The 25,307-nt window shown below is 37.0% G+C and overlaps 1 protein-coding gene and 1 long non-coding RNA gene across 4 annotated transcripts in view; one reads left to right on the top strand and one right to left on the bottom strand.

Annotated features, from left to right (window-relative positions):
* Positions 1-5,433: 5,433 nt before the first annotated feature.
* Positions 5,434-22,119, bottom strand: LOC130453772 (uncharacterized). The gene is made up of 3 exons (XR_008911317.1): positions 21,829-22,119; positions 10,273-10,454; positions 5,434-7,467 (listed from the first exon to the last, which is right to left on the bottom strand). It is a non-coding gene; the product is annotated as an uncharacterized LOC130453772 (long non-coding RNA).
* An 86-nt stretch (positions 22,120-22,205) lies between these two features.
* MSANTD4 (Myb/SANT DNA binding domain containing 4 with coiled-coils) overlaps positions 22,206-25,307 on the top strand; it is a 34,153-nt gene continuing 31,051 nt past the window's right edge. The window contains exon 1 of one of the 3 annotated variants that reach the window (XM_001371444.3): positions 22,206-22,348. The gene's annotated coding sequence lies outside the window, so the exon portion shown is untranslated. Of the gene's footprint in view, positions 22,349-23,897; positions 24,100-25,307 lie in introns of those variants that run through there. The other 2 variants (XM_007494899.2, XM_056794446.1) reach the window with 2 other exon arrangements.

Raw genomic sequence — 25,307 nt, forward strand, 5'->3', positions numbered from 1 at the left:
TGTCATTTCTGTTTTTCTAACTCTTCTGTAATAAGGGATTATTTGAATGATAAATGATAGCTAAAAATCAGAGCTGTTAATCTTCCTTTCTCCCTTCCTCCCTTTACCTCCCTGGTTCACCTCCCTCCTTGTTCCTCCTCTCCCCTTCCCCCCTCCTTTTCCAGTAGCTTCTTCTGTTGGTCTCTCTAAATCAATTCAGTGTGGTGTATCTAATAAATCACTCTTTTCTCTTCTCTAAGATAAGTAAAGGATTTATTGGGAAAGAAGGGAAAGATAAGAAATGGAGGGAAGGAGGGTTTGGGGTTTCTCTAATAGTAGAATAATTCTTGGGTTGGAGGATGGTGGAATATAGTTCAAAATGGAAAAATGAATTAATACGTCTGGAAGTTCAGTCACTATATCACAGCAGAGAAATCAGACAGAGCTGGATTTTGTCCTTCTTTCTTTCTGTCCCCAAGCCAAGAGACTCCCCCTTTCTGCCTTCAAGGCTAAAGAGACACCTTCTTCCTTCTGTCTTAAAAGCAAAGAGACTTCAGACTTCAGTTGGTCAGATCTTTTTTCCCAACAGTCTTTCCTGGTCACATTCCAATCAGAATGTTCTCCTTTTGAATGACAGTTCAGCAGTCCCAACTACTCCAGTTCTGCTGCAAACCATTTCCAATTTCTCACTTCCACAACCTCACAAATCACAACATCACACTTCCCAGCTTAAAGATAATTCAGGATCATAGGATCTAAGCACTAGAAGGAACCTTAGAGGTCATCTAGTTGAAGCTGTATTTGCAAATAAGAACATTGTTTCTCTATATCAGTCCAGGCCAACCAGTAAGAAATATGGTAGAAGCAATCATTAGATGCTTAAATGAAGAGTATATATGTCATCTGACTCCATCATTAAAAGCAGTTATGGGAATTAAAGGGAGTATCTCAAAGACTAGACAGACCAACAAGGTTGTTCATTTTGACTGATACAAAGGATGGATCAGGGTCTAAAACAAAACAACAGCAAAAATGCCAATAACCAGGAGTAGGGATGTAGAGGAGCAGGAGAAAATAAGGAATGAAATAAAACCAGGATGGTTGATGGGAGCCTGGGTAGGCAAATCATCTGGTGATGTCAGGGAGAGGAAGAAGACATTGGAAATGAGTGAAATTTTGGAAAGAGAGATTGTGTTTGTACTCAGTGCATCCAGTATCCTTCTTCTGCCATATTATCTTTCTCCTTATTAATAAAAACAATAGCTAGTATTTATATAGCTTTTATATGTTTATATAGTATTATGGGGTGTATGGGGTGCTCAGGGAGGGATAGTATCTCTGGTATGGAGGGCTTGTCATGCCTTCCTAGGGCAGCTCCCCAGCCTCTGACTCCCACCTGACACCCAGCTCTCACTTGTGGCTTCCAGTAGCTGCTAGCATGCGGCAGCAGCCACACCCTGGGCAATAGCTTCGACAGGCCGACTAAACCTTATGAGGGTAGCCATCGGGTCGTCGACCCCTGGTGAACCAGGGCTTTGCTCACCCAGCATGTGAAGACTGCTTCAGCGGAACAGATGGAAGAAACCAATAAGAAGGTTCAACGGCTGAGAGGGCGACGCAGCAAAGCACTGTGGAATGCTTAGGGCATGTTGGAGTACAAAAGACAACACAGCCATCCAATGCAGCTGAGGAAGTCTCCAGGTATAATGACTTTTTGTGCCAATGGACCCAGGCTTCCAACACCGAGAGTGGGACTGTCTCTGTGAACCGACTTTTCCACTTAAATCTCCTTCACACACAAGTGTTTACTCATCTACATCACAGATGGAAGCGCACAAAGACAATCGTCATCCTCGGTTACCAAGAGACTACTACTATAGTATTTATATATTTTGTGCCAGGTATTATATAAAGTGCTTTACAAATATCTCAGCTGATGATCTATTTGATTAGTACCCTGGATGCCTATATTCCCTGCATCAAAATCTCCTTCCTAGCTGGGTGTAGACCTATAGGATTTTCTTTGCCTGAGGAACCCTAACATGTTGTTATTCATCTTTTATTTTTCTTGAGTTGTGCTTGAGTTAGATTTAAGTGAGATGGAGTTGCAAAAAGCTGTAAACTTCACATTTTCTTCAAGTCATTGAAGTCCAATGACAAGACAAAAGTCAAGACAACTGATGATGGCTCAGGGATGCAGTGAATGATCTTGGCTTCTCTGATATCTAACAAAGTTCTAAACTCTCCTCAGTTCATTCTTCTGCTGCCTTATGGCAGATGGAATAAATTATTCTTATCTTCTGCTAGGGAGAAGCCTTCACAATCTTGGTGGAAATACACTAACCCCCACTTAACTCGCCAATCAATTTAAAGTTTGTTTCTGTCAATCTGGTCTAGCTTGCTTGATATGGTTTACAGGGCTACTGTGCATGCTACAGCTTCTCAGAGCTACAGGTGAGAGGTGAGTAGCATATGGGCACCAAAGGAGGAAAACAGCCCCCAAAACAGCTCAGCAAATTCTCACATCAGAGGTACCAGTCTTCCCTGAATACCCCATACACTGCTATCAAATATGATGACCTGGAATGAAGCTCTCCACTGGCTACACCAGCTGCCACCACTGCTACTTCTCTACCTCTTACCCTGCATAGTAAACTCATCCTTACTCTCTCCTAGTCATATCCTTTGTTTCCTTTACTTTCTGCAGTACCATCTTGGACTTTTCTTTGTTATAGTGCTATGGAAAGAGATAAGGATTTCTAGTAAGAAGACTGAGTTTCCTCTCTGGTTACTTATTTCCTGTTTGGCTCTAGGCAAATTATTTTATCTCTTGGAGTGTTAGATTTTATTTCATAACCTATATAATGGACATATTGGACCATAACCACTAAAGTCTCCTCTCATTCTAATATAGGATCCTATGATCCTAAATCTCTTGCTTATATCATCTTTTCATATTTGCATGCTCACAGAAACCAAGCTTCCTCCTGAAGATAAAGATCTTCTCTCTAAGGTTAGTTTGTTCTTAATTATTTTCATAGTAGGAATTATAGTTCCTCAAGAAATCAAGTAGAAACATAGCAAACTAAATCTTTTTTAGGCAAGGATGTTTTCTAGTGATGATGACAGTTTTGATATGACATACTGAAATTTCTGACTTCCAGTAGCATGTACTAAGTGATTCCATTGTATTTTCAAACCCCTGGCTGGCTGTTGATAGCACAGACATGAAAAGAGGGCCCATTCTTTTCCTTGGCTTCCTTCTGGGAGCTTGAAATTTTTTAATGTTTTAATTTTTTACCATTAAATTACTTTATTGCATTCTTAGTAATCACCATTACCCACAAAAGCATTTAAATAAACAAATGCATAAATATTATGTGCCAAACCACAAACTCTACATTATTTATAATTTGTTTAAAATATATAAATTACATGCATGTTAATGTAAACATCCTCTCCTTTTGAGTTCCCTTTGGATTTGTTTCACTTTAACACTTTTTATCGAATTTATAACTGTTTTTGATGTAATTATAATATTTATTCTTATGTTTTCTCTTCATATATTTCCCTTATTTTCTTCATTTTTCTAATACTTGTCATTTTTAATAACATAATACAATCTATTACATTAAAATGCTACTTGACACTTAATTTCATACCAACCCACCTGAATTTGCTATAAGAAGGAGAATTACTAGTCATAGATTTGCTCATCTTCATCCTAAGGTCAAAGAAAATGCAAAAAGCAGCAGAATGGATAGCATCTCTGACCCAGGACTCATACACAAGAACTCACTGACAGGGATGATTGGGCCTTCCTAAATCTAGAGCCCTGGTGTGGGAATTAAGACAGTATATGAAAAATAAATTCTCATAGTTACAAAGGTGAAGGTAAATATAAGACAAAAACTTCACCTTGAGAGAAGTTTATCCCAAATGTGGGTAGTGGATGAAGTTTACAAGGGGAAGTGATCTCAAAGAGGAATATTAAATATATTATGATTAAATCTTAGCAAAATAGAATAAAAGTCAATTTTCAATTTACATAGTAGATACTCTGGATTCTAAACTCATGTTGGTCACTAACTAATACTTGCTCATTTGATGGAATATTGTTTCTACAAAACCCACCACACAGTCAATCCCAGAACATCATGACTAAAATCTTATTTTCTGCTCTCTTCCAATTTGAAAAGGATTAGGGTATCCAGGTAGCCAAAGTTCCTACCAGGATTTATTCTCTATCCATCCTGTAATACAGTTGGTGAAAATAGTACATTTAGAAACTTGTTGAAAAGGACAGAGCCAAGATGGTGGAATAGAGGGATCACTACAGCTGAGTTATCTCAACATTCCTCTCCAAACAACTTTAAAATAATGCTTCAAGTTGAATTCTGGAGAGGCAGAGGCAAGAAAAGCCAGGGGCAAAACTTTTTTCTATCCCAAAACAACTTAGGAGGTCAGAAAAAGAAGTCTGTAACATGGGAGTGGTAGTTGGCCTGGAACCAGTATTGCAGTTTAATTTATTTTTATGTCAATTAGTATAAAACTAATTCATCTTATATAATCCTTTAACTAATGTCTGTAACTAGAAAGTTGGAAAGAACTAGTCCCAGTTGTGAATTAACTATGGTAGATAAGGAGATAGTTAGCTTAAGTGTTCCTGTTATAAACCTTCTTATGTTAAGTACACATCTTTTCTATATCCTGATTCTGAGTAAATTCCTTCTATCTTCTCTACTAATAAGAATAATTTTTGAGAATTACAGAAATCCTCTTTCCATGTAGACTTATAAAGATGTTTACATTAATGACTCCCTTAATTTTTTTCTTTTTATTTACCTTTTTGGGCCTCCCTTGTGTATTGTGTTTGGACTTCAAATTGTTTGTTTGGGTCTGAATTATTGCTTAGGAATGCTTCTAAATTTTCTGTCTTATTGAATGCCCATTTCTTCCCCTGAAAGAATATACTCAGTTTTGCTGAATAGTTGACTCTATGTTGTAAGCCCAAATCTTTTGCCTTCCTGAATATCATATTCCATGCCTTTTGATCCTTGATGTAGAAACTGCTAGGTACTGTGTGATATTGATATCACACAGGTAGCTCCATGGTATTTGAATGGTTTCTTTCTATCTGCTTGAAGAATTTTCTGCTTAGCTTGGTGGCTCTTGAATTTAGCTATTATATACCTGGATGTTGTCATTCGAGGATTTCTTTCTGGTGGTGATCTATGAATTCTTTCAATTTCAATTTCATTTTCTTGTTTAAGAATCTCTGGGCAGTTATCTTTGATAATTTCTTGTGTAAGATTTAAAATTAATATCTAATAACTCCAAGTATTATATTTTATAAGATTTATTAATAATCACTTGAAATAGAAGGAAAAAAGGGCAAAAGTAAAATCCTGAGTAAAGAAAAATTTTCCTAGTCACATTCATGGTGGAAAAAAAAAGAGGGGCAGGGTTACATAAAAACTTTATCTCCAAAATGTAAGGATTTAGTGTGAGAAGGAACATGGGAAGTTGGGATTTAGAGTCCTGGGGTTCAAGTTCTAATTTTACACTTATAATATGATGATCAAGGTTTTTTCTTGATCACGGCTTTCAGGTAGTCCAATAATTCTCAAATCGTCTCTCCTAGATCTATTTTTCTAGTATGAAGGGTTAAATCTTGTATAGGAGTTTGACAAAATGTGAGGAGAGCACTTTGGTAAAACACAAAACACTTATTTTATTTTTGAGGAGAAGTTCGGATAGGAAATAGGAAGAAGGAAAGAGAAAACATTACTCTAATATCTTATAACTAGGCCTAAAATCCCAATACTAACTAAAATTTCTAAGAAAACCCTAATCTAACTGCCTTTGAGGGCAGGTGTTTCTGTCTGGGCCAGGCCTGGCCTATCTTAACTATACTGTCTGCTAAGATTATATTCACAATCTACCTACCTAAGATAATCAATAAACATTAATCAAACTCCAAACTCCTTAAATCCATTTTCTTTACCTCAATTGTCAGTTAGAAACTCCAAATGCCAGTCTCACTGAGACAAAGACAGATGGAGCTCCTGCACTCTCTGAAACTCCAGAGGCAAAAGCCCACTTCAAAATATTCTTTTTAAAGAGACAGGGGGAGAAATTAAGAAAACTCTTTTAACACTAGGTCAGTTGTTTTATCAATAAGATATTCTATGTTTTCCTCTGTTTTTCATTCCTTTCATTCTGCTTTATTGTTTCTTGATTTCTCATGAAATCATTCATTTCTAGAGGGTCAAATATGATTTTTAAGGCCTGGTTTTTCCTCTGTTAGTTTTTGGTTCTCCTTTTTCAATTGGTCCATTTCTTCTTACATCACTTTCCTGTCTTCCTGCATCACTTTCATATCTCTTCCCCACTTTTCTCTCCTCTTAATTGGTTTTTGAAGTCTTTTTTTGAGCTCTTCGAGAATTTGTGTCAAATCTATATTTTTCTTTTGGAATTTGGGCATGTTTCCTTTGCTTTCATTGTTCCCTTCTGTGTCTGTACCTTGTTCTTTGTCTCCATAAAAATTCGTAAGAGTCAGGTGCTTTTTTGGTTGTTTGCTCATTTTTCTTATCTAATTATAGGTAGGCTCTGTTTTCTGGGAAATGTGGGTACCCTCTTAAACTTCAGTCCCTGCTTAATATTATACTCAGCTTATTTTCTGGGTCCGAGGGCTGAGAACTCTGGGAGCCCCCCTCCTATTCAGTTGTCCCTTAAGATGCAGATGGCTTTGAGATTTGCCTCAGACTTGGATATAAGGTTTGATTTCACTCTAATCTTGATCAGTTCAGGGGCTGATCAAATTCTAGCCCTATGCTTATGCTCAAGTTTTTGGTCTTACTGTGTACTTGATCCAATTAGGCACACCCTTAATTTCCCTGTCTTGGAGTTCCTCCCTGAGCTTTAGGCAGAAAGATCAGTATTTAGTACTTGGTACTATCAGCCACCCCAAATTATATACTCTGTCCTTATCCCAAGCCCAAACTAGAAATACTGGCTTCACTCTTGGCCCACACAAATCAGCCCTCCTCAGCCCAGACTGCCCTGGACTGGGACTCTGGACTTCTCCAAAGGTTTGAAATTTCAAGGGGTGTGGGTTGGCTTGTATCACTATTTCCCCAGGCAGTCTCAGTATATGGATGTTAGCTTGGGCTTAGGTTTTAAACCTTGATAGTAAATGGTAGAGGAGGAGAATTTGCCCTTGGCTTGCTCCTCCCTTCTTTCTATAGCCTTTTGCTGGCTCTGCTTTCTGCTCACCCCATTTCCCCAGATGATCTCTACCTACTTTTTGGGGTTTTCTTTTCATGAAAGTTGTTTCACTCTATCTCCTTGTTGGTTCTTTCACTCCTGCATTCATTTTGTGGTGATATTTTAATCTTGGTCAGAGAGGACTCTCATGGTGACACAGTGTATCTCTGGTTCAATCCTCCATCTTGGCTCTGCCCCCAAAGTCTCTATTTTCTGATTCTGAATAAAGATGAAAGAAGCAATCATAGACTCAGTTGTAAAAGTAGGAGTATTATTTGCTTTTCTAAGAATTTATGTCAAAAAAAGGGTCTTCAGATTTTATGACACAGAGAGAGGACTCTGTTTACTTTCATGTCTTTTTTTAAGAGTTATGGTCTGAGGGTCTTAGCTATAAGATCAACAAATTGTTTGGAACTTGTACTAGAATTTATCAACTATTAGGTGACATACTTTCAGTATGTGGGTTTTGTTAATCAATGATTTTTATCAACTGTCAAAAGCCTATAAAAACATCTATGAACATCCACAAGATGCATTTCATCACAGACTGTGATGGGATCATTAACTCTATTTATCCCTGAATAAAGTCAGTTTTTAGCTTAGAATTATGGCCCAGAAATTTCTTTATTTCTTATATAGTAAAACCACCTATGGGTCTTTGAGTATTCACATTTGACCCTGGATATATTTAGGATGTGCACCATTCCGCATATAATTCATCATTTGAGTTGCTTCATCCTGGTTATTCCCCTGGTTACTATATCCATCATTGTAGTACCCATTTCTTGGATTGCCTCAGTTGTTGTGATGGTTACCCCTAAAATTATTGTAATTGTTGCCATTATATCTGGAATTATTCCTGAAATAGCCCCTATTGCTTCTAAAATCTTGATTACAGCTTTTTCAGTCTCTCATTAAATGACTCTGCTTGCCACACATATAACAGATTGGATCCTGAGTGTTAAATACCCTTTGTGGTCTATAATCCCTTGATCTCTGGGCAGTTATCTTTGATAATTTCTTGTGTAAGATTTAAAATTAATATCTAATAACTCCAAGTATTATATTTTATAAGATTTATTAATAATCACTTGAAATAGAAGGAAAAAAGGGCAAAAGTAAAATCCTGAGTAAAGAAAAATTTTCCTAGTCACATTCATGGTGGAAAAAAAAAGAGGGGCAGGGTTACATAAAAACTTTATCTCCAAAATGTAAGGATTTAGTGTGAGAAGGAACATGGGAAGTTGGGATTTAGAGTCCTGGGGTTCAAGTTCTAATTTTACACTTATAATATGATGATCAAGGTTTTTTCTTGATCACGGCTTTCAGGTAGTCCAATAATTCTCAAATCGTCTCTCCTAGATCTATTTTTCTAGTATGAAGGGTTAAATCTTGTATAGGAGTTTGACAAAATGTGAGGAGAGCACTTTGGTAAAACACAAAACACTTATTTTATTTTTGAGGAGAAGTTCGGATAGGAAATAGGAAGAAGGAAAGAGAAAACATTACTCTAATATCTTATAACTAGGCCTAAAATCCCAATACTAACTAAAATTTCTAAGAAAACCCTAATCTAACTGCCTTTGAGGGCAGGTGTTTCTGTCTGGGCCAGGCCTGGCCTATCTTAACTATACTGTCTGCTAAGATTATATTCACAATCTACCTACCTAAGATAATCAATAAACATTAATCAAACTCCAAACTCCTTAAATCCATTTTCTTTACCTCAATTGTCAGTTAGAAACTCCAAATGCCAGTCTCACTGAGACAAAGACAGATGGAGCTCCTGCACTCTCTGAAACTCCAGAGGCAAAAGCCCACTTCAAAATATTCTTTTTAAAGAGACAGGGGGAGAAATTAAGAAAACTCTTTTAACACTAGGTCAGTTGTTTTATCAATAAGATATTCTATGTTTTCCTCTGTTTTTCATTCCTTTCATTCTGCTTTATTGTTTCTTGATTTCTCATGAAATCATTCATTTCTAGAGGGTCAAATATGATTTTTAAGGCCTGGTTTTTCCTCTGTTAGTTTTTGGTTCTCCTTTTTCAATTGGTCCATTTCTTCTTACATCACTTTCCTGTCTTCCTGCATCACTTTCATATCTCTTCCCCACTTTTCTCTCCTCTTAATTGGTTTTTGAAGTCTTTTTTTGAGCTCTTCGAGAATTTGTGTCAAATCTATATTTTTCTTTTGGAATTTGGGCATGTTTCCTTTGCTTTCATTGTTCCCTTCTGTGTCTGTACCTTGTTCTTTGTCTCCATAAAAATTCGTAAGAGTCAGGTGCTTTTTTGGTTGTTTGCTCATTTTTCTTATCTAATTATAGGTAGGCTCTGTTTTCTGGGAAATGTGGGTACCCTCTTAAACTTCAGTCCCTGCTTAATATTATACTCAGCTTATTTTCTGGGTCCGAGGGCTGAGAACTCTGGGAGCCCCCCTCCTATTCAGTTGTCCCTTAAGATGCAGATGGCTTTGAGATTTGCCTCAGACTTGGATATAAGGTTTGATTTCACTCTAATCTTGATCAGTTCAGGGGCTGATCAAATTCTAGCCCTATGCTTATGCTCAAGTTTTTGGTCTTACTGTGTACTTGATCCAATTAGGCACACCCTTAATTTCCCTGTCTTGGAGTTCCTCCCTGAGCTTTAGGCAGAAAGATCAGTATTTAGTACTTGGTACTATCAGCCACCCCAAATTATATACTCTGTCCTTATCCCAAGCCCAAACTAGAAATACTGGCTTCACTCTTGGCCCACACAAATCAGCCCTCCTCAGCCCAGACTGCCCTGGACTGGGACTCTGGACTTCTCCAAAGGTTTGAAATTTCAAGGGGTGTGGGTTGGCTTGTATCACTATTTCCCCAGGCAGTCTCAGTATATGGATGTTAGCTTGGGCTTAGGTTTTAAACCTTGATAGTAAATGGTAGAGGAGGAGAATTTGCCCTTGGCTTGCTCCTCCCTTCTTTCTATAGCCTTTTGCTGGCTCTGCTTTCTGCTCACCCCATTTCCCCAGATGATCTCTACCTACTTTTTGGGGTTTTCTTTTCATGAAAGTTGTTTCACTCTATCTCCTTGTTGGTTCTTTCACTCCTGCATTCATTTTGTGGTGATATTTTAATCTTGGTCAGAGAGGACTCTCATGGTGACACAGTGTATCTCTGGTTCAATCCTCCATCTTGGCTCTGCCCCCAAAGTCTCTATTTTCTGATTCTGAATAAAGATGAAAGAAGCAATCATAGACTCAGTTGTAAAAGTAGGAGTATTATTTGCTTTTCTAAGAATTTATGTCAAAAAAAGGGTCTTCAGATTTTATGACACAGAGAGAGGACTCTGTTTACTTTCATGTCTTTTTTTAAGAGTTATGGTCTGAGGGTCTTAGCTATAAGATCAACAAATTGTTTGGAACTTGTACTAGAATTTATCAACTATTAGGTGACATACTTTCAGTATGTGGGTTTTGTTAATCAATGATTTTTATCAACTGTCAAAAGCCTATAAAAACATCTATGAACATCCACAAGATGCATTTCATCACAGACTGTGATGGGATCATTAACTCTATTTATCCCTGAATAAAGTCAGTTTTTAGCTTAGAATTATGGCCCAGAAATTTCTTTATTTCTTATATAGTAAAACCACCTATGGGTCTTTGAGTATTCACATTTGACCCTGGATATATTTAGGATGTGCACCATTCCGCATATAATTCATCATTTGAGTTGCTTCATCCTGGTTATTCCCCTGGTTACTATATCCATCATTGTAGTACCCATTTCTTGGATTGCCTCAGTTGTTGTGATGGTTACCCCTAAAATTATTGTAATTGTTGCCATTATATCTGGAATTATTCCTGAAATAGCCCCTATTGCTTCTAAAATCTTGATTACAGCTTTTTCAGTCTCTCATTAAATGACTCTGCTTGCCACACATATAACAGATTGGATCCTGAGTGTTAAATACCCTTTGTGGTCTATAATCCCTTGTAGTAGTCAGACCAACTTTTGTTTAACCCTTTTCCTTATTCAATTTACTCTTTAGTTCTTTTATTTCCCTTTTCAAGTCCTCTACTATTTCATTGTTTCCCTTATCTCTTTTATCTCTATATTCAATGAAAACATACATTGCTACATGCCAAAGCTCATCAATCTACACATTGTACCAGTCTGGACAATAATGCTTAAAGTAGTTCTTCACTACTATGCAGATTTTTTTTTTTTTTATAAATCGTCTACAGAGACAAATCACATCCCCTTCCTTTCCAATATCCAGGTCAATGTACCATTCTCTTAGTTCTATTCACTAATCCATATATGCAGATGAAGTTTCCCAAATCTCTTGTCTTAATCTCTCAAATTTCATCCAAGTCTCAGATCTATCCAAGCACTCCCTCATTGTCTTTATTCTTGCCTGCACTGCTTTGACTAGTTTTTTCATAATCAGCTTCCAAATTTATTTGCCATTTTGGGTACTAAGTTAGCCAATCAGCTGTTGTCTAATCCTGATTTGTCTCCCTAATTATCTTTTCATTCTCCCTCTTTGTCAATAAATCATCCATTAAAAAATCAAAATCAAGATATGTAGGATCAAACTGTTTAACGATCTTTTCAAATTTCTTAATGCCTATTATAGGTTCCTCCTCAAAACAAGGACTACCTTTTTTGAAACTGTCCATATCTGACTGTGTGAAAGCCTTGTGGTGTTTGATATTGACTAGCTCATGCTCAGGGGTAAGTAGTGGTACCTCTTGGAGAAGAAAAAATACTAATATTGCTGTTTGATTTGTTAGCTGTGGCTTCCTTATTCTTATCAGTGGTATTCTCATCCATTTTCTTTCCATTAAGCAAGTGATCTATTATTTTCCCTTGTTTCATTATAATGCTCTATAATATTTCACCCTGGTTTCCATTTTTATCATCCTTCTTTTGTTGTCTCTTTCTGATCATTGTTTGAGATAAGAGACAGCATAGTTGTTACTTCAGTATTAGTCCCAATAGTATGTAAAACCAAGTATTGGAATTAGTTTTACTATATTCAATACTGTGAGATAGATGATATCTGTGAAGGTTTTTGGAAAGGGAGGCTCTTGTAAATATTCTAGAATCCCTTCCTTAATTATTTGAATCATGGTCTTTTCACCCATGATTCCTTTCATTTTCTTTAATATTTTTGATAAAATGATTGTAGCATCTAGATCCTTATTTGATTTTCCCATTGTTATTAATAATATTGATCTTGTTATTGGTTGTTGATCTTCATGGTCATTTGCTATTGATCAGCTTGAGCTGTTAGGTTCACCTGGTTGTAGACAGTGAATGAATTTGCTGGACACAGCTTAATCCAACAAAATGTATTATTCACCATCAGGAGAGGAAGGGACAGAATTAAAGGAGGTATGAAGTAAGATAGGACAATTCTTATCCTAAATCTAAGATTTCTAAATATATCTTACACCAAACTAATCTGTAAGGATTTTCTTCTCATTCACCAAAGGTGAACCTGCTTAAACTATTCCACCACTGTCTATCTAAACCCCAAATCTATCTTTCTAACCTCATTCTAATATAAACACTTCAACTATTCTTAACCTTTTTAAAATATAATTAAAAGTAACAAGTTGTCTTCTCTAAGTTACCAAGTGGCAGTTAGAAATCAAAATGCCTTCCTGTGACTCTTCCCAGCTTAAAGTCAGAACTCATGTTGTTTAGTGAAAGCAAACAGTGCCCCTTACTTGGCAGCTGCTTCTCCTTTTCAGGAGAACAATTCTGACAGCAAACAAAAAACAGATGTTCTTGTAAGGTTTCAAAGTTAAGTTTAGCCAAAACTACTAGTTGATTGTATCAAGAGAAAAGTCATCAACCACCTCTCCCAACAGTCAGTTTCCAGAGAGTGGCAGAATCCTCTCACTCTCTTCCCAGCATGCTAATCTTTCTTAAAGTGCCCATAGTAATTTTTCTCCTGGCCTTGCATTAAAAGGGGACAGAGGAAAAATTCTTTCTCTGGTCTATCTCTCTATATTCTAATTATGCCATATAAATAATTAATAACTAATTAATCCTTACAATACTGAGGAATAAATATACAGTATGTATACAAATATGTATGGTTGGTTGATTGTTGTCCTCATATAGGAAGAGCACCAAAATAACATCATGCTGATGTCTTTTGATTGTAGCATAAATTAGATTTAAATGAATCAGAGCTGAACGAAGTCCCTGACTTCTCTCTTCCACAGTCAAAGGCCAGTGGTAAGACAAAAGTCAAAAGTGAAGGAGACTGGTGATGATTCAGGATGCAGTAGATGACCTTGGAATTTTCAAAATCTGAGGAAGCTCTACTGCTCCTCAGTACCTACCTCAGTATCTTTCATGGCCATTGGGACAAATTGTTATCTGCCCCTTCTGCCAGGGGAAGTCTTTTAACTCTCTGAGTTAAAAGTCTGTCAATTAGTATGAATCTGGTTTTCCAAGGTATGAATCCTACATGTACTAGTTTCTTGGAGGCACAGGTGAGAGCTCCAAAGGAGAAAAGCAGCCCAGAAAAGGGGTTGACAAGCCTTCACACCAGAGGAACTAATCTTTCCTAGACATCTCAAATACATATTGTACAAGCAAAATTGAGGCATGAGAGAGAATTTACAGCTAAAGGAAAAGAGAAAACTTCATGGCACTTGAACTGAGCTTTGCAGGAAGACAACATCCTGAGAGGTAGCGATGAAGAGGGACCACATCTAGACCTTTAAAGTGGCTTATATGAATATAGGGTAGTAGAAGGAGTAACAAATTCTAGGAAAGAGGAGTAGTTCAGATTGGCTGGAGAGTTGGTTTTAAATAGGAAATTTGTATGAAATAAACTAGAAAAGATAAATTGGGGCTTACCTTCATACCTATCTATATGCTGGAGTGGAAAGTATGAAATGCCAGGTGAAGGAATTTGTATTTTATTCTGGAGACAATAGGGAGTCATAAAGTTTTTGAGCAAGGGAGTGTCAAAGTCAGATTTGTGCTTTAGGAAGATTATTTTGGCAGCTCTGTAAAACAGTGTGAAATGGGACCACTAATGCATACATAAGAATCCCTTCTGCTCATATTAACCAAGAAAACTACATATTAACATTATCTAGATCCTGTTGTATTTCTATTTATTTTGTTAAATATTCCACAATTAACATTTTAGTCTGATTCTGAATTCACACAGAACTATTGCCTGCCTGGCATACAGATTTGCAGGAAGGAAAACCTAGAATCAGAGAGATCATTTAGAAGAAGTGATGAAGACCCAAACTAGGATTGTGACTAGGAAAATTGTGATGCTCTCTAAAGACATAAGAAAGTTTGGAGAAGGAAGTTTTAGAAATGGCGAATTCTGTTGTTTGAGTTTGAGGTGCCTATGAGAGATCCAGGAGGAAATATACTTCTGGGAGCTGATAAAAGAGAGATTATGGTAAGATACATGGATTTAGCAGTTGTAGCAGGCAATTAATAAATATTTATTGAGTGAATGAATATTTGAATTCCCACAATGGGCCATTATTAGTACTTGTCTCTCCAGTGATATTTGTTAACAGTTGGTTGATTAGCATGCCTTTCACTAACAGGTGATATTTCACATGTCATTCATTCACAGATATTAGGGACACTCCCCACCTCCACCACAGGCTTTCTACAAGGTACTCAACAGGTTTTCAGTTTTCATCTAGGATTTTTTTGGGGGGAAAGCCTGCAGTCTCAGGGAAGATTATTCCAATTCTTGATGACTTTAATCATTAAGATTTTTTTCCTTTTTAAGTCTATTATGTCTTTTTGTAGCTTCTGCTCATTCCTACTTCTGTACATAGGGACCAAACAGAATGAGTCCAATAGTTCTAGAAATACTAATTGTAGCAACATGAGGAGGATAATAAATTAAGGAAATAAATACTGGTAAAAAGTAAGCAAAATTAGCTTTATTGCAGACAATATGATAGTTTCCTTAGAAAATTCTAGAGAAATAATGAAGAAACAAATTGCAATGTCTGCTAGCTCTAATAAAGTAGTAGGATATATAACATAACCTTTAAAATCATCATTTTTATTAAATATACCTATTCAAATCACCAGCATTTCCAAACTTTCTAGTCATTGAGTAATATATCAGAGCAAAATGAATCAATAATCTTAAAGTATTTGCTGTTTTAAAAAAGTGAAATAAATTGATTTAGTGTTTCCTGGAAGGCTTTACTGCTTCCACTGATATAATTTTAGTGGTTTTATTTCTACTACCACTTTTGGGCTCACTCTACCAATTCATTATGGAGTTAGGCAGGTTTCCATGACTGCTTCTTCCTGTATAAATGGATTTGAACTCTGGACTTCAATCCCCAGAAGCCCTTGCTCCACTTCCCCAGAATGCTTTGTAACCTCACCTGGGCCTAGAAGGAGATGGGGTATTTAATCTGATTGCAATGGCTTTTGGGTCACTTTACTTCCTGTCTCTGCTGGTAAACAGATGTGTCTCACAATGTGAGTGAAATTTTGGGTGGGCCTCATGGCCCACCTGGCACGTGCCTTTTCTTACTTGTATATTCTTAAATTCTCAACCTTTAATAAACCTCTAAAATATGATACTCCTTGCAGAGAGAAACTAATTTCTACCTGCCTCAGTCTCCCCTAAATTTTAATCTTTACATCCCTCAGGGTATGAGACATAACTTTGGGGCTCAAGTTTTGAGAGTTTTCTAGTAACATTATACAGAACCCTCACAATCCAAGAGAGTATCTATTGATGACTGGCTAGATTTTTAGAAAGGAGCTTTTGGAAAGGGATATTTCCTAAGCAGATAAAACAGAGACAATTAGTACAAAAACAACCTCTGAAAAGCCTTGAACATACTCTCCCACAGTTACACACAGAATCCCTGGCCAAAGTTTGTTTAAATTTAAGAGATTAGGGTGCATATGTTGCAAAAGGGTAGTTTTAAATTCCTGGATACTGAAAATGCTTTTCTTCCTTAGGTACAACTCTCTGTTGGGTTCTGAGGGTGAGTGTCTTTATATAGTACTTCACTCTTCCCCAAATTATTAAAGACTTGTTCAAGCCTACTTTACAATTTGGATTAATTGGTTCAATAGAAACATCTAGGCTTAGTTCAATCCTAATTTATACTTTTGATTGATATAATAGAGATTTCTAGATCTTCTGTAATTATATTAATGGGGGGATGTAACAACCCTCTTAAATATTGTTTTTTGATTAGTACAATTAGTTATGCTGAACTTTTCCTAATGTTAAGTCACCTTTACATTAATGGCATGAATATAATTTTATTTTAAGGAATAACATATTGCTATAGCCTCTCAAATGTTCAATTTAATTATTTGCATCAATATTAGTTTTAGTAGGCTCTCTTTCTCTGCTTTATGGCTAGTTTGGGTATCAGGACCATATTTATCTCAAAGAAAGAGTGATTAGGTTCCTCATTTATTTCTGAATATAGTTGATAATATGTATTATGAATATTATTTGTTCTTTAGATGTTTAATTCATCTGGACTAAACATTGCTTCTTTGGGGATTTTTTATAGCTTAATCAAAATATCTAAAATTGTGTTGTTAGATCCATCTACTCTTTATCTTCCATGTTCTGATTTTTTTTACAGGGTGTCCCAAAAGTTTTAGTGCAACTGGAGTCTAAATGCAGTTTACTAAGACTCTTGGAACACCCTGTATTTTGTTCCCCCATAAGTGCCTTGAGGGTAAAGAACAATTTTTCTTGTCCTTTTTATCTCTAGAGCTTTTGCACATTGTACATTTTTAAATGTATTTAAGTACATTAAAAAGAACTTAAGTGCTTTGCTTCCTTGGTTGATATTTCTATTTGTATTTTAATGTGGATACAAATAATTTTGAGTATTACATTTTTTTTGCAGATTTAAATTTTCACTTGTTGGCATATTACTAAGCACAGGAGTTTAAGATAATTTTTTTTATTTTCTAACCATTTATTTTTAAACCTCTTTCCTCATATGATTTTTTATCTTAGTAATTTGGTTTCCTTTCTTAAAAAAAGATAGCTAATGACTTATTTTTTCTTGATGTTAAAAACGCTCAATATTGTTTATCAGTCCAACACTCTTATTTCTTTTTTTTTAATTCCTTTAAATTTTAACATTTATGTTTGACTTTGAACTCATTTCTTGGTCAATACATTTTTAAGTTGTATGTCAAATTTCTTCATTTTCTTTTCTTCTTGGAGAATATAGAGATATATTTTACAACAGCAAATGCCTTAGTTGCATCCTACATATATTTTGTGTTGTTGTCCCACTGCAATTATTGTCTTTAATAGAATTATTGCTTTACTAATCTGCTTCTTAATCTATTTATTATTTAGGATATTCTTATTTAATTGCCACTTAGTTTTGCAATTTTGTTTACATTTCTGCTCACATATTGATTACAATTGTATAATTATGGTCTGTAAAACATGAATTTCTTTTTTCCATATTTATCTATTAGTTTTTTTTCCATAGTGCCTTGTGATATCTCTACTCAATTGCCAAAAGTGTAATGGACTTAATTTTTAAATAGATTTTTTTCAGATCAATATTTTCTCTTGTTTGCCAAATGCAGATCAATATTAAAAGTATATGTGTATAATCTTCTTCCCACTTCTACCAGGAACTTTATTTATTTAAGAGTCTGCATTTTAAAAAGGCAGCTGGGTGGTACAGTGCCCTGCTCTAGAGTCAGGAAGGATATTCTTCCAGAGTTCAATTTGGTCTCAGACACTTACTAGTTGTGTGACTCTGGGCATGTCACTTAACCCAGTTTGCCTCAGTTACCTCATCTGTAAAATGAGCGGGAAATGAAAATGGCAACTCTCTTCAGTATCTTTGTCCAAAAAATCCCAAAATTAGTTCACAAAGAATGTGACAGGATTATAAAGATGGAACAATACATACTTACAAAGGTTAGTTTCCATTACTAATATTTTCTTAAGTCTATTCTAAATAGACTTAATATTCTAAATTAATTAAATAGAATCTAAAAAAATAATATGGTCTTAATAACATTATTTATTACTCAATAGATCCTGGAGGTTTTTTCTAAAAGGGCCTTAATAAAAGTAATTTGTAATTTATGTAACTTAGTACTTTAAAATGCTTAAAATAATTTAAGTATTATAAATGTCCCCCTTCAATTTTATTTATTTGCTTAGAAATTGGTTGTTACATTTTTACTGTTTAATTTCAATTATTTTTATCATTTTTCTTTCTAAATTTAAAATTTTATTTATTTGCACACTTTTATTTTCTGTTCCTCCCACTTTGTCCTACTGAAGAATTAAAAATGAATAAAAATAAAACCTTCATAAAATATAAAAAAGTATAGACAACAAAACAATAAACAATGGCCTGATTCATAAAACTTCCAATTTTTGATATCCCTGTGTTCAGACTGAAAATTTAAGAATAGGTTTTAGAAAGCCAGCTAGAGCTGGTTCCAGCACACCACTGCTCCAAATGCATGGAGTTATACCTGCTACCCCTCTATGACAAACTCCTGTGAATTCTTTTCATCTCTGCTTTGTTTTCTAAGGCTTCTAAGAAATTTTAATATAAAATGTACTGAAATATACCACTTAAAACTTTTTTTTTTCATCAAGTTTTGTGAGAGACTAAAGACTCTCAGATTGCCTCAAAGAATTTCTTCTTCTATATGTTTTGTAGGATGTGTTTAGAATTATTCTTTCTTCAAGAGGCAACATTGCTCAGGAACTTTTTTTTTTAATTTAAGAACATAAAAATTTAAAATACATACTTTCAAGATATTCTCTAAGACTGATACTTCCCAGCAAATATCCCTTTTGTGCTATAAGTATGGAGTCTAGGATCACATTGCTCAGGAAACAAAAATCTTATTCTGATAGCCCTACCAATCTGTAAGACATTCTTCTTTCTTCCTCAGTGACTTCAGTGTCTGATGGCAGTTTCTCCTTCTCTACCCAAACTCCTGCTTTCATACTGGGGGACTGCAACAGATTTTCTAATATTCTCTCAAGCATGCTACTTTCCTAGTTCTTCAATGTACTCAATTCCTAAGACTTATTCATTTATTCTACTTTACCTAAACAAAGAGGTCACAACCCTGACATTGCTATCACCCACAAGTGTTCAACTTCCATGATCATGAACTCCAAAATTCCTTTATCAGATCATAATCTTATATTATTTTACCTTTCACTTTGCCTTATGAACCCAGACTTACTTCTCATCTTCATTACTTCTAAGACCTCTATTATTCAGTTCTTTCTCAGATCATCACCTCTGCACTGGCTATAACCTTTTCCCTTTCCTAGCTTAACCCCTTAGTGAATCAGTTAAACTCTACATTATCCTCTACTATTGAGTCTCTTGCCAGTAGGTCCTATCACCAATCATGACTTGCCAAACCAAAACATTTTACTTCTACCATTGCCTGCCTATACATACATATATATGCTGATGAAAGGACCAAGCATTACTTGTTTATATTCTGAAAGGAAACAGAGAAAAACATTAAACCATGCTGACTGGGTCCACTACAATTGTATGTTACAAAATCTTGATTGGGTCATCACTGTGGTAAGGCAATCCTTTTATACCTCTCTAATCAGTTCAATATCCCACTGGAAAAAATGAGGCCATTTACTGAGAACAGCTCTTCTTTCTTTTCATTTCATATCACTCATATGTCTTCTCCCATTATTTTTACTTTTGTGAGAGGCTGAAGACTCTAGTTCTCTTTGCCAAGACAAACCCCTGTATATGTTTCCTTAATACAATTTAATCCAACGTTTTCTAGTAGGTTGCTTTCTATATCATCTCCACTTTCTCATTTAGCTTCAATTTCTCTCTATCTAAGAAAGTTTTCTACAAATGAAGACTCCATTTTCCTCACTGTCTTTTTTTCCCTCCTTATCTCACCCAAAAAGTTTAGTAGTCACTCATGAACCTGATCCCACTGCTGATTGCTGGAAGTTTTTGCATCCTCTGTTTTGGAACTGTGTTGGTCTAACCCTTCCCAACTTCTGAGGGCTCACCATATTGGCAATGAAATTAGTACAGACACCTGAACTGCTTTATTCCTCCTTCATCTGTGAACTTCTGAACTTCCACCTGCCAGCCTCAAGGACTCCAATCATAGGGACTATAAGCATGCACCATCAAACCTGCCTCTCTCACTTTCTTCTGAATCTTTTTCAGTATGGCTTCTTGATCTCATCATTCAATTGAAACTGTTCTCTCCAATGTCACCAAAGGTAGCTTAATCACCAAATTAGTTTTTCTCCATCATCCTTTTTGACCTCTTTCTAGCCTTAGAAAATGCCAGCCATTTTTTTTCCTGGGATACCCTTTCCATTCTACCTTTTTGTGACAGCACTCTTTCCTGTTCTCCCCCTTTCTGGCTGCTTGCTTCCAGTATCTTTCACTGTATCATTCTCCAGGTCATGCCCAGTAACCATGGGTGTCCCTCCAGGATACATCCTGAGATCTCTACTCTTCTTTCTCTAGAGTATCTCACTTGGTGATCATATCAGCTCTCACTGGTTTGATTATCATATCTATGCATATGATTCTCAGATCTACTTTTCCATTACTAACCTCTCTTCTGATCTCTCTCATCATCAACTACCTATTAGATATTTCATATAGACACACTGCTTTTTCACTATTTATTTTCTGAAGTTAATTTCACAGTATTCAATGGGTCCCCAGGGCAACAGGAGGTCAGAAGATCTTTATGCCCAAAGGATACTTAACTCAATTTGTTACTGGGCCTGTGGTATTGAAAAATAGCAATTAAAAGAACTAAATTGTGTAATAGTTGGTCTTAGGATCCATCCAGTGGTGTCCAGTAGAAATGAAGCCATTAAACCATACATAAAGATTCCTACTGCTGAATGTAGACTCAGAAATCCACATCCTGACATCTATTTTCTACTATTTTTTACTTGTTAAATATTTCCCCATTATATGTAAAGCTGTATGCCTGCTTTGGTCCCTTGTTTGACACCTCTAGGACCAAAGCTTTGCCAGGGGCCTGAGCTAATGGAAACATTTCCTTTGGAAGCTGTCAGGCTAGTAACATGTAAGTAGAGGGAGGTGTTGTTGGCTCTTCTCTACTTAAAATAGAAAAGACCTCAGGCCATTATTCTCCTTATTTATTTTCAAGAATGACTAACCACACATGTGGGTGTTCATAAGATCAATTCAAGATTTTTAAAAACAAATTCAGAAAGGCATTTACAGAAGTTATTTAAAACATTTACGTCCGCAAATAATTTTTTAAAAGATTTGTTAATTTTGAACGTACAAACCAAACTCATTCATCAAGGGTCATCAGCCCTAATGAAGGACAGAAAGATACATCAAGTAACAACAACACTGAGTAAAGTGGAGAAAAAACTTCTCTCCTTCCTCCATTGATTTCATGGAGTAGACTGGATAAGATTTTCTCCCTGAAAGATTTAAGTAGACTCTCCATTCCAAACGAGAGATATTAAAGTCACGGACAAAGCCCTTTCCTCTGGACTTCAACCATGAGCTTCTCTGTTCTTTTCCTACCGTTTGTCTCCTCCTCCAATTTGACCCAGAGGAACACTTAGTATCACTTTTCCTTCCTTCCCCAAGTAGTCAAGAGCCCAGGGTCATAAGAGACACTTGGCTGCCTTTACTTCGATTAAACCCAACACATTTGGAGATTGCAGGGGACCAATCTCCGCCGAGAGCTCCCGTGACGGACAGCGACTTGGCCCAAAGGAAAAAACAAAACAAAACAAAACAAAACATAGAGGTGGAAATAAAGAATTCTGGAGCAGTAGCATTCTGGAGAAGGGATCCGGGGACCCATTCGAGAGTTCGATTCCCATTGTGACGCTAAACCTGGGGCGGGCAGATCATCCAGAATGACAGGTCCTTCCGAACCAATGGCCTAGCGATAGCAGCTGAATGGCAGCTGCCGCCACCCATAGAGACACTGGAAAGGTAGAGTGGGGCGGGCAGAGGACGGTAGGCGAGGAAAGAGGAGGTATAATTTATTTATTTTCCCGGAGGAGAAGTTCCGGAGGTGCAGGTGGGGCTGCAGGTGAGTGGTTCTCACAAGGGGGAAATTCTTCCTTGCAGGTTGAGGCGGGTGGGTGTGGGGGCGCGGCTTCGTGCTGCAGGTGAGGCGGCAGCTCCAGTTCCAGTCCAGGCCGTGCGCAGTGCATGGCCGCGGAGCTCCTCCTCTCCAATGGAGGTTATCATGACTGCAGAGAAAGAGAGGGCCCCCGGTCCTGGGAGATATAATAACCTCTCTGGGAGGGAGAACCAGGTAGCCAGCCGGGAGTGCCCGCCCCTCTCTGGCCCTGGTCCAAACCTGACCCGGGTCCTGGCCCTGACTCGACCCTGGCCCAGGCTCCTGCACCGGCTGGCCAGCTCTGGGGCTGAGAGATGGTATAAAGAGCCAGTAAAACACAGAACACCATTCACCTCCTCCCAGCGGAGGAAAAAGGCCAAGGGGATTGGGGGAGGGGCGGGCGGGACTGAATGGGAACAGATCCAAGCAGCTTAGGAAACAAGATGCCTTCTTCTGAGACTTTAAGGGGAGGTCAACTGTAGCGGGAAATGGTTGGAAGAGAATATGGATTCAGATCTTTGTCCCTGGAACCACCCGTGTGACCCCTGCAGAAGACACTACCCCTATCTATGAGGGTGACTTGTAAGTTCTCTTCCAGCTTTTTTCCTGCCCTAGGCACCCCAGACCCCAGACTGATATATGTTTTAGACCTGCAACCTGTAAACCTTAAAATTTCTTAGACTTATGAATGTTGGAAATTTCCCCATTGGGAAATTTCATACTTGAAAAATTTCCTACTGATAGTAAGAACACTATTGGAATGTGAAACTCCTTGGAATGGGAGGATCCTTCTCCTCCCTACTTATGACTACTTTAGGACAGAAACCTTTTGCTAAACAATGGAAAGGGCTTTGACCTATGCTTAAGCATAGAACAGGAAGTTCTTTGAGCCATGATTGATTTTAGAATTGATACAATAGAGATACTTGGAATGACAGAACCAGGTCTTGGAACTTCCAATCTCCACCCTACTCAGAGTAACAGGATTTAGGAAGGGCTGCAGCAAAGATCAAGATTTAATTATTTGAGAATATGACCTTCAACAGACATGTGCAAAGGAAACAGACCTCTGGGTGGTCCTGGGTTAAGCTAGAGCCACCATTGGCACAGGGGAGACATTGACAGTGATTGGTAGATGTGAGAACTGAGGGGAGGGGACTTAGATGGTTTCCTTAAAGATAGCAGGGTCTGAGGAGAGGGGGGAGGTTTTGCTCTGAGAAGTTTTGCTCTGAGAGGAGGAGGTTTTGCTCTGAAGTGGTGGTGGCTCTGAAGGAGGCTGGAGGTGGAGGCCCCTGAGACTGTTTCTCCATTTTGGTCACATGAGTGATAGGGACTGATCTCTTCTCTTTGCCCCAGCTATCTAAGGGTTTGAAAGCAGAGGGGGTATTTAAGCCCTATTCCCTTCCCCCCCCCCACCTCTCTCTCTCTCTCTCCAATACCTTTCTTCCTCCTGTTTGTAATTAAAAACTCCATAAAAGGTTGACTGCTGACTTAAGTTTTCATTTAGGAATTACATAGCTGAATTCCTTGGTGACCTTAAATTAATATATATATCAGTCTTTTAAAGTGATTTCCATATCACATTGTGGCTGACCATATGGGAGTCTAAAGAATTCTCTCAATAAACTTCTGAATTTCCTTGCCTTTTTACTCTACCTTCTCACCACTTAGTCCCTTTTAACAGCAAACTTGGCTTAAAGACACAGCTGCTAGAACACGTGAGTATAAAAAACTTTTTCTCTCTTCTCTTTCCTCCTTAAGTTAAATTGGAATCAGCAGTTTTTCTTTTTCTTCCCTTTAATCTTAAGGGACAGCTGGGTAGCTCAGTGGATTGAGAGCCAGGCCTAGAGACAGAAGGTCCTAGGTTCAAATCTGACCTCAGATACTTCCCAGCTGTGTGACTCTGATAGTTAGATAGAAAACAGCTGTTTTAAATCTCAGCAACAGGACCCTAAAGTCCTGGCTGGAAGAGCTGTTTCTAAATATCCTTTCCCTTAAGGAACAACTTCCTAGATTAGGGGGAAAAAAAAAGAAAACCCTGTGAAAAGTTTGTTGCTTGCCCTGCTCCCCACCTGTTTTGTGAAGACTGTTAGAGAAATAATTACTAATAATTACTATATATATATATATATATATATATATATACATATGTATATATATATATATATATATATATATATAAATGAGTACTACATTCTTTGACATTTATATGGCAGCTGAAGAATTAGGGGCATTGAGGAATGCAGGATACCTCCAAATTTTTATATTAATAGATACTGTCATTTTTGTACTCCTCAATACTATATTTAGAGATGCTAAAATAAAAAATATTGAGGATCAAATAGAAAAAATTGAGGATAAAATGCAAGCCCAATTAGAAGATCTAAAATGTTTCTTACAGGATCAATTGGCAAACACCCACTCTACCAGAAACAGACCTGTTTCTGAACCTTTGAATGAGGAAATTTCCTTCCGTGAAATAGAGATGGAAAACACCTTCCCTATAGCCCAGTTAACAGACTGCTTCTCTTGTGTAGTGCAAATCTTGACTGAATTTAATCCCCAAAACCCTTCCCCTGCAATCCCAGTTTCTCATGTTCCCTCTCCTACAGAAAACCAAATTCCAACTCAAAGGAGATCTTGTCATCCTAGAGAAACCTGTTCTTGTCAAACTGACCCACAGGTAGAAAATTCAACTAGAGGCCTGTTTCCTCTAAGAGAAGTACCTGAAATAGGGCGGAATGGGGATGTGGTGACTTTAAGACATAGGATACCATTTACTCCCAAGAAATAAATGAATTTACACGAAATATCCCCACATATGAACAAGATCCTTTTGTAGTAGCAAAAAAGATGGGAGACATATTTTTTTCAGTATAATCCGTCTTACAAGGACTTTGAGAACTTACTATAGGCTTTTTTAACT

Source organism: Monodelphis domestica, chromosome 4 (genome assembly GCF_027887165.1).
Source record: "Monodelphis domestica isolate mMonDom1 chromosome 4, mMonDom1.pri, whole genome shotgun sequence".
In the NCBI taxonomy this organism is placed as follows: Eukaryota; Metazoa; Chordata; class Mammalia; order Didelphimorphia; family Didelphidae; genus Monodelphis; species Monodelphis domestica.